This window comes from Neopelma chrysocephalum, unplaced genomic scaffold (genome assembly GCF_003984885.1).
Source record: "Neopelma chrysocephalum unplaced genomic scaffold, ASM398488v2 Primary Assembly neopelma1_22b, whole genome shotgun sequence".
NCBI lineage: Eukaryota > Metazoa > Chordata > Aves > Passeriformes > Pipridae > Neopelma > Neopelma chrysocephalum.
In genome coordinates, this window is record NW_020897690.1 from 9,868,463 (window position 1) to 9,882,237 (window position 13,775).

The window sequence follows — 13,775 nt, forward strand, 5'->3', positions numbered from 1 at the left end:
TAAATTTTCCCATAAAAGCTACTTAATATAAAGAGTGCCATCTGCTGGCAGGATTGAAGTGAGGCATTGTTCATAGGCATCGAGGTTCAATAAAGTTTTGCTAGGCCCTGTTAAGGGCACGTTTCAACTCTAAGCTATTTCACACTTTCAGTTTTATTTATTCATGGTACTGCCCTTTACAGAATAAAAGTGCAGTCAAGCACAGTGGTGTAGACAGCTCTTGTTGTGTGAACATGGGGGGGAAAAGCATCGTTTATTAATTCACATTTTTATATTCACAGGGTGTCTTTGTTGATTTGGGATTTCTTTGTCTATTTTTCTTTTTTCATCATTAATAGATTTTTTAAACAAATATTTTTGAGAACCTGAAAATTAAAAATGTAAGAGATTTTCTAAAATACTGTGGGTGAGACTTTTAAAAGTACCTACTTTCCACTTTGCCTCATGCCAAATGTATTTATATAATTGTCAAACAGCTTCAAAAATCCAACTTGCAGGTCTCAGGTTTAGAAGCACATTATTGATAAAATACTGTTGTATATCTTCTTGGTCATGTGAATCTTCCACAGAGGTGTGTGGATCGAGCCTTCCTGACTCATAAAACGCTACTTAAATACCCTTTAAAAGTACTGCCTCCTCCACAACCAGGATAAAAAGAATGCTGCCTGCAGTTGTCCCAGGTCCTGGCCTGTGCCAACAACGAGCTGAACAGTGAGAATAAGTAGAGGGGATGAGGATGGAGGAAAGAGGGAGACAGTGTGTTACCTTACAAAAAACTCTTTTGTCTAAAACTGAAGTTAAAGTAACATTGCCCTTTGCAAGCTCAATTACTACTTACTGAAGAAGTCTGCTTTGCATTTGGGTGTTACCACTATTAGCAACATTTGCACTTCATGTTGCATTGGTGAAGTAAAAAAAAAAACTTAGAAAGTCCACATTCACTGCAAGGATAATAAAGATTTTTATTGTTCTAAAACACTGGAGTTCAATTTCTGATTTCCAGTAGGTTCACAGCAAAAGATACTTTATAGTCTTCCCTAAAAAATTATCATTCAGATTGCAACTAACTCACACTCCCTCCTCTTACTTTTTTTGAGGTCATTAGATGACAAAGTGTACCAGACCAATTCCTGAATAGTTAAGCTCCTTCCATATCTCTTTTCTAGTGATAACAGCTATTCCATTTTGCTTTTCTTATAATGTTGTTTCACATCTGATTCCTTGTTTGACTTCCTCCACTTTGTTGTGCAGTTCCTATGAATTATTGAGGGAGTTTCCAGTTAAATCTCACTATCCAAATTAAGCATTCCTATTTTTAACTACCCACTTCGCTATTATCCTCAAAGCATTTACTTCCTCTCTACTGTCCATTCTCTTATTAGTCAGGTTAGCAAAAATCCAAGAGAGCTACTTCTCCAGGTACTTAACTAGGCAAATATCTCAAACTCTGGATTGGTGCTTTCACCACTCCTGATGATATTATCTTCCCAAATATTTGCTCTCTAGGTCTAGGAAATAGAAGAATTCCAGCAAAGACCTTTGAACATCTTCCGCCATCTAGCACAACTCTCTTTGAGTGGCTCAAGCAAGTTTCTTATTCTTACAGTCAAATGGTAGAATGACAGCAAAAGGATTCTTCCCCAGCCTATTTAGAATGACTTTCACACTCTGCCAGACCCTCACAGCATTATGCTTGGACAGACTTCACACAAGACTGTTTTCCATTTCCATCCACTTTGATGGCCAGTCTGTTAATATTTCTTATGAAAAAAAGTGATCTTTCAGAGCAGCCTTAGGTTCCTACGAAACTTTGGCCTTCTTGCTTCCTTTCTGCTTTCCACTTATCTTTGCCTTCTCTTTTTCTTCAGCCACTAGCCCCTGCTGTTACCATTTACTCAGTCTCTTCTTTCATGCTGCTCAATATTCTGTCTCTAGAGGTTGCACCTCATCACTCCTTCCACAGAACAAACTCCTTCCACAGTGAAAACTTCTTCCACAGATTTCCTTCACATTCTGGTATTTTCCTCTGCCCTGTCATCATTTTAATATATTTCTAGAGGTCTCCTTTTCATCTGGGGATGTGCCAATCAACCCATCTGCAACTACAGTTATGTTCATGCTCTTTCCTTTCATCTTATCTGTCATACTCAAATGCATTTCTATATTCTACCCTCATTTCTAGCAGCATTTATGTCTCTCACACCTCTTTATTTTCCTCAACATTATGAGATGACCCTTCATGCATATGTAAATTCTGTCAGAAACTCACTGAAGGATAACATACACCTTACAGCTTCTGCATCCAGTCATCTTCATAGTTTCTGCCATATTTTGGTCTTCTCCACTGGTGCCCAAGATGCTAGTTTTTTCTCCCTTACCCTAGGTTTAAAATCAAACAAACCATCTGCATACCAGGGTCCTCTCCAAAATTCTTCTTTTACTAGACTCATACCAGCCTCTAGTTGCTTTGATTCCGACACCTTCTTACCTACATTAGCCCACCACTTCATTTAGGGTTAACTATGATCAAAGGCCATGATCAAAGACTTCCTCTTTGTGCTGTTTAAACTAAGCCATATGGCTTTGCAACACAGCTTATCTAGTCTTGTTTGAACTGGTTGTGCACTTCTATGCACAGCAATCACTTCCAATCATAGTAAGAAATCCATGTGGATTTTCTGATGCACTTATGCCGAAGCTCACATTACAGTTATCCCAGGCAGAGAAGCTGCCTGGTGCTTTGGAAGCCTGAACCAGAATTTCACAATGCCCCCCTCATTCAGCAGTAAATACCTGTCAGGAGGTGGGCATGCTTTGCATTTGGGGTGTTAATTTGGTGGAGTTTTCTTCTTTTTCAAAAGTAAAACATCAAAATAGAGTTCAAGCACAACCAAAAGTACACGGTGATGCTGCTGATAATTTGAGAAAAAAATAGCGAGAGTCCAAAACCTTCATAATGCGGCTGCTGACATTGATAAATACAGGGAAGGGCTTAATATAATGGACCTCTCAGTCCAGTCAGGGTGAACTACCAATTGTAGATCTCCTCTGACATGGCTGATAATTTTCACTAAATATAGTTCATTAGTGTCTAGACATCACTGATTCACCCGTCACATCTTCTTCTTCTCAAAATAAAAATGTGAACCAAAATCTAAATTTCAACTTAGTTCTCCAGAGGTAGAAGGTGAAAAGAGTGTATTTTGCTTCATTAAAAAGGCCTACAAGCATTTCGATTGCAATATAAAAACCCTTTCTGGAAAAAAACAACCAGTATCATGATGTTACCCAACACTACAATAGATTATAATAATTTATAGGAAGGCTATATCCCAAAAAAAAAAACCAAGAGTGAGAAATAGAACTGGAAAGACATCCCTTGATGAACTTCAAGTGTTTTTTATATGTGAAATTTAAGACTCTTAAATCACTGGATCAGAAATATTTGTCAAGCTGACTGCAGGCCCCATAGTCTTAGTTCTTAGTTCTTTAGTCTTTTTTTGATCTGGAGACCGAAGTGCTGTATGCTATACTTCCCTTCTCCCAGAACTTCAGTTAACAATAATGTACATATTTTCTTGATAATCTTTACAATTTCTATCATGAAAATATAATATTCAGAAAATACTAATGCATCAATTCAGCTTCCAGAACTCTAACGGCATGAACACTAATATATTGTACTGATACAGCTAAAACTTGGACTAAAGAATCAAAATAATATGTTTATAAACGCCATATATTAGACTGCCTGGTTTGTTACAAGGTAATAAACAGAAAAGCTTGCATCTAGTCACTCGTGGTTGTTAAATAAGATTCTTTGTGACTTGCAAAAAAACTAGAACACAATGAAGAATTATCAGTGCATTCTCCACGGAAGTCATCTACATGTGTTTATTTAATAAACAGAAGATGGCTTTATTATACACATTTGATTTCCATATGCAATCGTCTCCTTATCTGTCACTTGTATCTAAGCAGGGTGCTTTATACAAATCTGAAAATGAAAAATTCAGAGCAGGGCACAGGAAACTCATTTAATGTCGAGTGCAGTCAAAATCAAGATTTCTTTATTTGTAGTAACAACGCTGTTAAATCAGAAAATTACTCTCCTTTTCTGCATGTCCTTCTTCCTTTACAATTCAGTTGTTTGATCATAAATTGTCGAGTGCAATGACTTGTCTCCTCCACTTTCCACACTGGTCGAGACAGATTAAAAACTCCGGCATACCACCAACCAGTCTCAGCATACCATTAGCATATATATGAGATTTGAGACATTTTCTAATATTCTCCAGCAGAACTCATCTGTCAGCCAGGTGATGAATTATAAAAACTCTTAGCTTGTTTAGAAAAGAGGGGGAGAGTGAGAGAGAGAAAGAGAAAGAGAAAGAGAAAGAGAAAGAGAAAGAGAGAAGAGGAAAACACAATCCTACCTTTCTTTTTCATTTTACCCATCTACCTTTGCAGTTAGTCATATAAATAAACATTATCCAAAATAAAAGAGACATAGTGTGAAAGATTTAAATACATGAGTAGCAGAGCTCATGGAAGTGGATAGAATTATGGAGTGGTCAATGATCTACATAAATAATTTTTAACAAATTTTTTTCCACCTCATATTAACAAAGATTCATAAGGTGCGTTACAAAATTCACACAGCTATCAGAAGCTGGTAAACCAGCACAGGGACTGTTTAGGAAATAGTGGGAAAATTAAAATGCAAAATTCATGCAATTCGTAGAAGGTTTGGGGTGGGTTTTTTTGCAAATGTTCATGAATTCAACAAGTTTTCCTGCACAATCGGAAAATTCTGTGTATTCAACTAAAAAAAATTAGTCTCCCTTATTTGGATTTCATTAACATGTTCAGGTTTTTTCCCTGATTAGAAAGTGGAAAGTGGACAATGATTTCTTGTGACTTAAATTAGCAAACCTATGTCCACTATGAGTAGGAAATAGCAAACACATGATGTTACAAAGAATGACTACCCTTTCAAATATGTCAGTAGATAATTACACCTTACGAGTATATTTGAAAACTATCAAATTGCTACATGAATGTTTTACATTAAAGAAGGGTTAAAGTTTATCATAATAATTTACACAATCATCAACTCCCAATACCATTGTAGAATCTGATACTAACTAAAAACAACTTGTATTTCATGTGGACTCTTGGAATTAGAACTGGGAAAATACTAAAACATATATCTTTCCATAGAAAAGACTTTTCAGGAACAAAGCTTTTCAAAAGCTCTAGGAAAATTTGGTAAATACTGTTAAAAAAAGGAGAAGGGAGATTTTTTAAAACACCATTTTTTTATGCCAACATTTTTAACATATTAATTTCTTAGTGTGACCAAAAAAAGGGGTTATTTCTATATTTTGAGGGAGGGAATTGATTCAACTGTTTGTTTTCAAAATAGTGTTTTTGTTTAAAAATTAACCTACCTAGAAAAAAAATGAAAAATAATTTAGAAGAAATGAAATAAAGCACTTATTTTTCATAAGTTGCACTAAAAAAAATAATCATAATATGTTCATAGTATCTAACAGTGTAAGTATGACAAGTCGAATTCAATTAGAATTTAATTAGAAGTTTTGTTATTAAATGTACGAGTAAAACTGTGCATATATTAACTTGCTTTTTACCCATAAATACCTTTGAGATTTAGGGCACTACATATCAGTCTGGTATAAACTATGGAATAAAAACACCATTATTTTTTTAGGTGGGAATGTGTATAGAAAAAATGACAGATTAATTTTGGTAAACAATTTGATAGAAGGTTGGGATACAATCCTATTAACAATAGTGTGGTATTTGTGTTAATATACAAGAGATGTCTATCATAGGAGAAAGGTTTTAGCCAGTAGAGTGACATCATCTGTACATATATGGATTAAGAAATTAAGAAATTAATATATACAGATTATTTGAAGTATAAAATAGCATATTTAAGGAATAGTTATTTGGAACTGATATTGAATGCCAGGTAATCAATTTTTTTTCTGCTAAGCTATGAAGTTTATGAAAGCACAAGTTAGAAGCTAATGAGCCGTTTTTCCAGTTGGAGCACTTGTTCCAAGTTCTAGTGATAACCAGAGCTATCAAATCATAACCTGTTTTGGTTTCCATTTGCAGATGTACACAACACCATTATTAATTCTTGCATTTATAAAGCAGAATCAATTTAAGGAACAGATATCTAACTAGTCCTTTCTCTACATACATGATAGTCATTGGTTGCAATACATCGGCATTTTTCAGGCATTTAATTTTGAACAATTTTTATAAATGCAGATTCAGACCAATACTTCCCCACCAAATGCTTCCATTTACCGCCAAAGAAAAGCAACAGCATGCTACTAGACCCATTAATAGCCACTACTTGTTTAAGTAATTCTTTACAACATATAAAGATATATATATAAAGATATATAAACTATGCTTCAATAAGAGCACAATAAGAGATGTAGTGCATAATGCTACTGTATTGCCAGGTTTCACTAAAGTCATAGAAAGTGTGACTTGAACATCCACCAATTTCTTTGTCCATTTAGACTGAATATATTCAGTGAAAGTACTAGCACAAGAAACATTACACTGAGGTACTTCCTCCTGATATTCATTATGTTTTGGAGTTAAAACTAAGGCCCTTTAAGATTCTGAAAAAATATCACTCACACTAAAGAAGAGTGTTCTAGGACTAAAAAAGATAGCATTGGAAATCAAAACAGATGTTCTTGCAAGGCTGCAAAGCCAGTGTTGTAGATTTAAGTGATCCGGATAAGTTGCAAGCTGAAACTTTCAGAGATTTGCCAGCAAAACTTAGCAGTAAAAATCTGGCTAATATTAAAAGCAGAAATGCTTTTTCAACATAATCCTAAATGGATTTATTGTATCTCATTTTCTTAAGAAGCTTCAGTGAAGAAGTGGAATGAGAAAAACTAGCATGCTTTTACCATTTTCACTAAGAAAAACAATGTGGAAAAAAAACCCCAAACCTGTAGATCTAAATCAAGTCCTAGAAAGCTCCTATTTATAATTTATTATAATTAGCAATAGAGTAATGAAACCAAATAAGAATATGGAATCCAAACTGACTTAAATTAACTTTGTAAACTCAGATCCATCTGCTGGTCAAAGCTGAAACAAAGATCTCACATTCGCTATTAAGGAAGTTTGAGTCCGGCTGTGCACCAGGAGTTAGAGCTGAGGACTTTCTTCTAAGACATCACAACACAATCTATGCAAAACAGAAATTAGATTTTGCTTACAGCATAGATAATATATATTTAGTAGTTTATCCTTTAAAAAACTTGGTCAAGAAAATTCTTCGTTGATTCTTCACTGATCTGTTCTAGTATTTGCAGCTGTACAAAGAAAGAAGAGGAGAATAAAGGACAGGCAGTTTCTTTGTATGATATAATAAGCAAGATTATTGGCTGAAGAAGTCTCTTATCAATGCAAAATTCATGGACAAAAAAATATCACAGAAATTATGTTATTGGCACATTGATAAATGACATGCCTACTTAACTGGGATCACTGCCAAGGGACAGATCCAGTTTCATGCAGGGTTCAGTCCCCCTTAACAGCATCAGCAGATAAAGCGGCAAGCAGTTTATTTTGTGGTGTTCACAGATCTCTCCGTATGTGGAACAGTAGGATAAATGTCCTTTAGTCATGCCATTATTGATCACTCTGGCATTAGTCTTACCAAGTCAAAGTCATCTTAATATAGACTTTATACATGTTTCAATTGATTTAAAATTTTTAAGCATTTACCTGGATGCTGCTTAAAATAATTTAAATAAGCTCAACATACTGGAAATTAATGTCATAATCAAGATATTTGTTAAATACAGATAGGTACATTTCAAATGCAAAGACACTAATACCATACACTTCCATTGCTGCCACAATGCTTTTACCCCATGTTAAAAATAACTCAGACACAGTGGTGTTTTAGGTGGGCTTCCCACTAAAGCCCTGAACCCAAGACCATGTTCTAATACTGGGTAGCTTCAATGACTCAGAGGAAACCTTACAAAACATGGCTCTCTGCCTAGGTTATCTTCTATTTAGGAAGATTATTGATCCAGCTCCTCTCTAAACTATGCCATTTCCCATCTGGAACAGCTTAGAGAAGGAAGAATGCATATTTAAGACCAGTTGTCTTTAAAAGAAATTTATGATGATGATGATGGAAAACAGGAAGAGACTGTATTAGCCATGAAAATCTCTTTAAAGCTGCCTTTTCATAGTGAATTATCAAAAACTAACCATTTCAACAGAACTTGCTGAATCAAATTCTCCTTCCACTATGAGCTGTTTTGCTGTTTGTTATTATCTCTTTCATTTTATCTCTTCTTTCCTTCTTTGTTTTTTCGTTTCCTTTGGCCACTTAATAAACAGACCTTTACACAACAAATGGATTCCCCATCTTCACCTCCCAGGTGAATACTGTAACCACTAGGCTGTAAAATTTCTCTCTCTCAAGCTACTCTACGCACAGCAGTGCAGTTTTAATAGGAAGGGAGAAAAGTGATTCCAGCTCAGCCCCTCAGCAGGCAGCATTGCAGGAGATACTGATTTGAAGTCTTTCAGGCAGCTGGAGCTGGCTCAGACTTCTCAGTAATGCCAGCAAAATTGAATTTTGCCTTCTGAACACTACCATAAGAGTGAGACACTCTTTCCATGGGTAAGGAAAGTGCAGGGAGGAGGAGTGGCACCCTGACTGAATAGAGCAGTGAGGAGCTCACAGATCCTCTCCTGTCTGCACTGATGTGAGACATGGCAGCACTGACTGGGCATGGATCCCATCCAGAAGCAGAGGCTTCCCCATACACGCTTACCCTTTCTGTACAGCAGCAACTGCAGCCAACCCAGTTACAGTCATGTTGCTGCTCTAGACTTTGCCTGTTTTGCCTTGCTTTGCCTGTTTCTGGAAATAGCCCCGTTAGCAGTGAAGGGCTTTCAATCCGATCTTCTGATGATTTGAGCATGTCCAGAAACTGCTTTTCTAACACTGAACTTCTCCAGACAAATTGCCAACAAAGTTATTAGCTGTCCCTGTATTTTCCAGTGAGTCCCATCCCAGCAGTCACTAATCCAGTACCATCTCAAAACACTTCCTGGAGTCAGATTTTTAAAGGATTCAGAATTAGATAGAAAATCTACTTTTTTGCTTCTAGATGGTCTAAACTGCTCTGATTGATCAAGCCTGGGACAATTCTGTTTGATTAAAAAAGCCACGATGCCTGGGAGCCAACATTCAGCAGACGAGATGCAATTTACAATCTCAGATTTAGATCCACAGGCTTAAATTCATTCTGTTTCTTCAGGTGCGTAAGTCCATTCATGTATGGACAGCACAAAGTTTTATGTAAACCTCATCAGTTGCAGTACTCACATTAAACAGCAGACCTGTACTTTCATGTATAGGTCTAATATGTGCACTTTATATAGCGGTAAGATTGATGGAGAGATAGACAACAGGTTGGCAAAGGCATATAGTGCCTTCGGAAAGCTTCATGAAAGAGTTTGGTGAAATAAACACCTGAAGAAAAGTACAAAGATCAGTGTTTACAGAGCCATAGTGCTGTCTACTCTCTTATGTGGATCTGAATCATGGGTCACCTATCGCCACCACCTGCGACTCCTAGAACGCTTCCATCAACGCTGCCTCCGTACAATCCTAAACATCCACTGGTCAGATTATGTGACCAATATGTCTGTTCTAGAACAAGCAGCAGTCACAAGTATTGGGGCCATGTTGCTGAGAACACAGCTGTGTTGGGCAGGGCACGTCTCAAGGATGAAGGACCACCGCCTCCCTAAGATCCTGCTTTATGGTGAACTTGCCACCGGCTGCCACATGAGAGGAGCCCCGAAGGGAAGATACAAGGACTCCCTGAAACAACATCTCAGCCTTGGGCATATTGATCAACATAACTGGTCTACTCTGGCCTCCAATCGGGAGGTCTGGAGACACACCATCTATAATGCTGCTGATGCTTTTGAGAAAGTACGCAGGATCACTCTTGAGGAGAAAAGACAACGCAGAAAGAATTGTGCCTTGCAGAATATACCACCCAAGGAGTCTTTCTGATGTGCCTTTTGCAACCGGACATGCCTTTCTCGTATTGGCCTTTTCAGCCACCAACGCGCTTGCAACAAACGTGGGTAGAGCCTTTCCCAAATCTTCGTTCGTGAAGCCTAGCCATGACATAGCACTAACAGCATGCCACAAGATGCTCACAAAATAAAGTACATTCCTGTATAAGCTTTCTCAGATAAATCTTTTTGACCACACAGCCTGCTCATCAAACATGCATGCACAACAAAGCATGATTTAGGTCAACATAATGGTGAAATGGAGGGCCAACAACTGAAGTCATATAACCTCCAAAAACATAACATATTATAAAATATCCTAATAGACATGAAGATTAAATGCGCTGCGTGAAAGCTGTAAAAAAAATCCCAAATCTGCTCTTGCCTGCTCCCTACTTACATAATACTGACACTTTGCAAAACTATTTCCAAAAGTCAAATTTTAAGAGAAAGCTGATGCATTTTGTACATACTATTACACCCAAAAGACACATCCTGTACTGAAAGATATAGGAATACCAAGGCTTCTAAACAAGCTATAAGGTGAGTAGATTTGATGCTTAGCTTGCCTTTAGTACCAGTCAGGGATTTGCTACTTTTGCAAAGAAATTATTTATTATTTTTTATTTTTAAAACATTGTAATTTTATTATTCATTATTTTATTATTTGGAAAAATATTGTTTTTAATAATGGAAAAATAAAAAAACAGGGTACAAAGATACAAAGGTAACAGTTAATTATCCCCATTTTTTTATATTTTTGTTACATCAGATGCATTTAATAAGAACTACAGAACTATTCAGACCTATTAAGAGCTAAAATACAAAATTTTTTTAGATAAAAAACCATTTCTTACAGTATGTCCAGATTTTTAAGTTATATGAATTACTTAGAATAGATTCAAAACATACTGATATCTAGTATGGAAAAGTAAGGTCTACTAAAAAAAAAAAACCAAACCACACTAATTTCTGGGTAGACCTTGAAATAATCGTCAGCTAGGACAGGACTCCATAACTTTCAGATTTCAAGAGAGAATATCGCTGTAATTAAAATGGAACAGAGCTTGGGGAGTCAAGAAATTGAAGGAGAACAAAGACATCAGGCTAAAAGCAGTAAATCAAGAGCTGACTCCAGGGAGGAAGGAGTAGATCAAGTGGTGCTAGAAAATGGGACTAAAATTCATAAAAGTTAGGCAGAGATGTGCAAAGTGGAAAGCATAGTAGCACAGCAGGAGAAGTGAGAGAAGCATCCAGCAGAAAAGGTAACCTTTGAATTCCTTGGTTCTACGAGACTGTCTGGAGAATCAGGAACAGCAAGTACTGCTTTATTTATCTTTTTTAAAAATCCATGTTCCAAATGTATTAGGGTTTTTGAAAATTCTAGGAAAACAATTTTTATGTTATAAACTGAACTTTCATGGATACACACTGAAGATATGTTTCCAAAAAGCCTACATGGCTCAACTATAAAGGCACATGAGACATTCTACTTTCATGCAGAGGGGACTATATCCCCAGCATTTATAAAAACATTTTACAGTAGGTCAGTTCTGGATTTAAGTTGTTACATTCTGCCATTTGCTATCCTTCCTGGCTTATTGTCCTGTGAAGAAAGATGACTCAAAAGGGTCTCAACTACTTATGTTTAAGGGAGGACTTTGGTCAGAATAAAGATGAGTTTTGATGCTTACATAAGGTAAGAAAAGCACTTTGTGGTTGAATATGGCAGACATATTGTGGGAAAAGATCCAGTTCCAACTCACGGAATTTGACATACATGCATTTTTTAGGTTAAAACTCTGCTGTAAGATGCAGATCACATGAGTTCCACTTGAACTGAGATGAAAACTCAGTGAATCTCTGACAAGTGTCTGCTCTCCAGCACTATGTCCAGGGGTGTCTGCTATCAACTCATATCTCCATTTTGAATGACAGTGTTTCCTAAGCACTGAGATAGTCTTGCAAATGCATTACCCTTCTCTAAGCTAACACACACCTTAATCTGTGATGGGACTGGGAGATGGTTGAAGACACATGTAACTGTCTCGGTTTCATCATGCACATATGTACCTTTCCTCAAGACACTTGGACAATGATGAATTCAGCCTATTCCAGTGCTCAGTCATAGACATGGTAAAATACCTTTCTTTTCCAGTAACAGCCTACTAGACAACTCACTCAGCTAAAAGCCAAGGGACCAAAGTGCTAGATACTCCTGCAGCCTGCAGGAGCTGAAATCCATAACTCTCACTTTCCCGGAAAGGACCCTTTACCTCTGGAGTATTGATACGGCTTAGGACTGGTCCACCTTTCATCTTACCTGAGGATGTGAGGGCACTGTCAGAAAATAAAAGATGAGCTGAATAACTTCATATGCAACTTCAGCTTATGCAGCTTCAGCTCAGGTACCCAAATTACAGCAGCAGTAATGCTCCATGTGCCCTTGTCCCATGTAGACCAAGATCCAGCTTTAAGCATTTTTTACCCTTTAAGTTCTTATCTCTTCATTGCCTAGATAGATAGCAAGTTTAGATAACTAGTTTACATGTTTAAACTATTCTTGTTAGTACCTTAGGTCTGTGTTCATTCAGGTGCTGTGTGTCTAACATGGGTTGTCTGATCTTGACCATGATTACAGCCTGCTAGGGTCTAAGCCCACTGCAACAGTAGGAGAATACTGGTTAGCATCACAGGCATTGTAAAAAGAGGATAGTATATCAAATATGAATTTGAAAAATTATAAAACACATTTGATGGTTGTGAAAGGGAGGATTAAAATTGTTCAGTGATTACAGTAGTTGCTAGTTCATTCCCAGCATAGTTTATTACTTCATCCTCAATGTATCCTTTTCATAAATAATCAAAAAAACCTTACCACATGCTTGGAACAATAATGCTATCCAGAATAGTAGCAATCTCTTTCTTAGTAAGAGAAGACATAAGTCAACATCTTTCAAGACTACCACAGACTTCAGCTCTCTTCAGGTCTTTTTGCTATGGTAAGTGCAAAAGAAGAACAAATCATTGCATTAGTAAAGAAAATGTTGATAAAATTCCTTTAAGGAGTTACATCTCCTTTGACATCATCTGCAGTTAGCCATTTGATTCAATCCACTTCCTCATAATGCACCCTCAAATGGTAAGCATGGTAGAAGAGTGTTTCAGTGACAGCTGCAATAGTCATTGTTCGCTCTTGGCAAGATTCTGTCCATTACCCAATGTCACAATTTAGCTAGAGAAGTTACTATTAAATAAAGATACTAAGACCTTTATGAATCTAATAACAGTGAAGCTGAATTATATATGTAATTAATCTTTAAAATCAATTAAATATGTTCTCTCCAAAGAGCAAGAGTTCTACCCTCATATCTGCTTTCTGGTATATTTTAGATATGAATGTAGAAGTCAGTGGAAATACACTTCATTAGAATCAGGACTACTACTTTTACTCCCAGTAAAATCTGAGAGGATTGTGTAGGATGGCCAGGTTCAGGACACCCTGTCATATGCTGTCACAGACAATCTTATGGGATCAAGGATATAGTCTGATGAAAGAATATGTTTCTCTGCATCATGCATTTATCAAATCAATATGTATCAATTTATCTTTTGCTCATAGAGCAAAATAATAAATTAAGCAATGAAAC

The 13,775-nt window shown here is 36.6% G+C and overlaps 1 long non-coding RNA gene across 3 annotated transcripts in view; it reads right to left on the bottom strand.

The window, feature by feature from the left end:
* Positions 1–5,565: 5,565 nt before the first annotated feature.
* The window catches only part of LOC113965728, a 70,232-nt gene continuing 62,022 nt past the window's right edge, over positions 5,566–13,775 (bottom strand). The window contains exons 5-6 of one of the 3 annotated variants that reach the window (XR_003533623.1): positions 12,699–13,122; positions 5,566–7,379 (exon numbers count right to left, since the gene is read on the bottom strand). This is a non-coding gene — a long non-coding RNA (uncharacterized LOC113965728). Of the gene's footprint in view, positions 7,380–12,032; positions 13,123–13,775 lie in introns of those variants that run through there. The other 2 variants (XR_003533622.1, XR_003533620.1) reach the window with 2 other exon arrangements.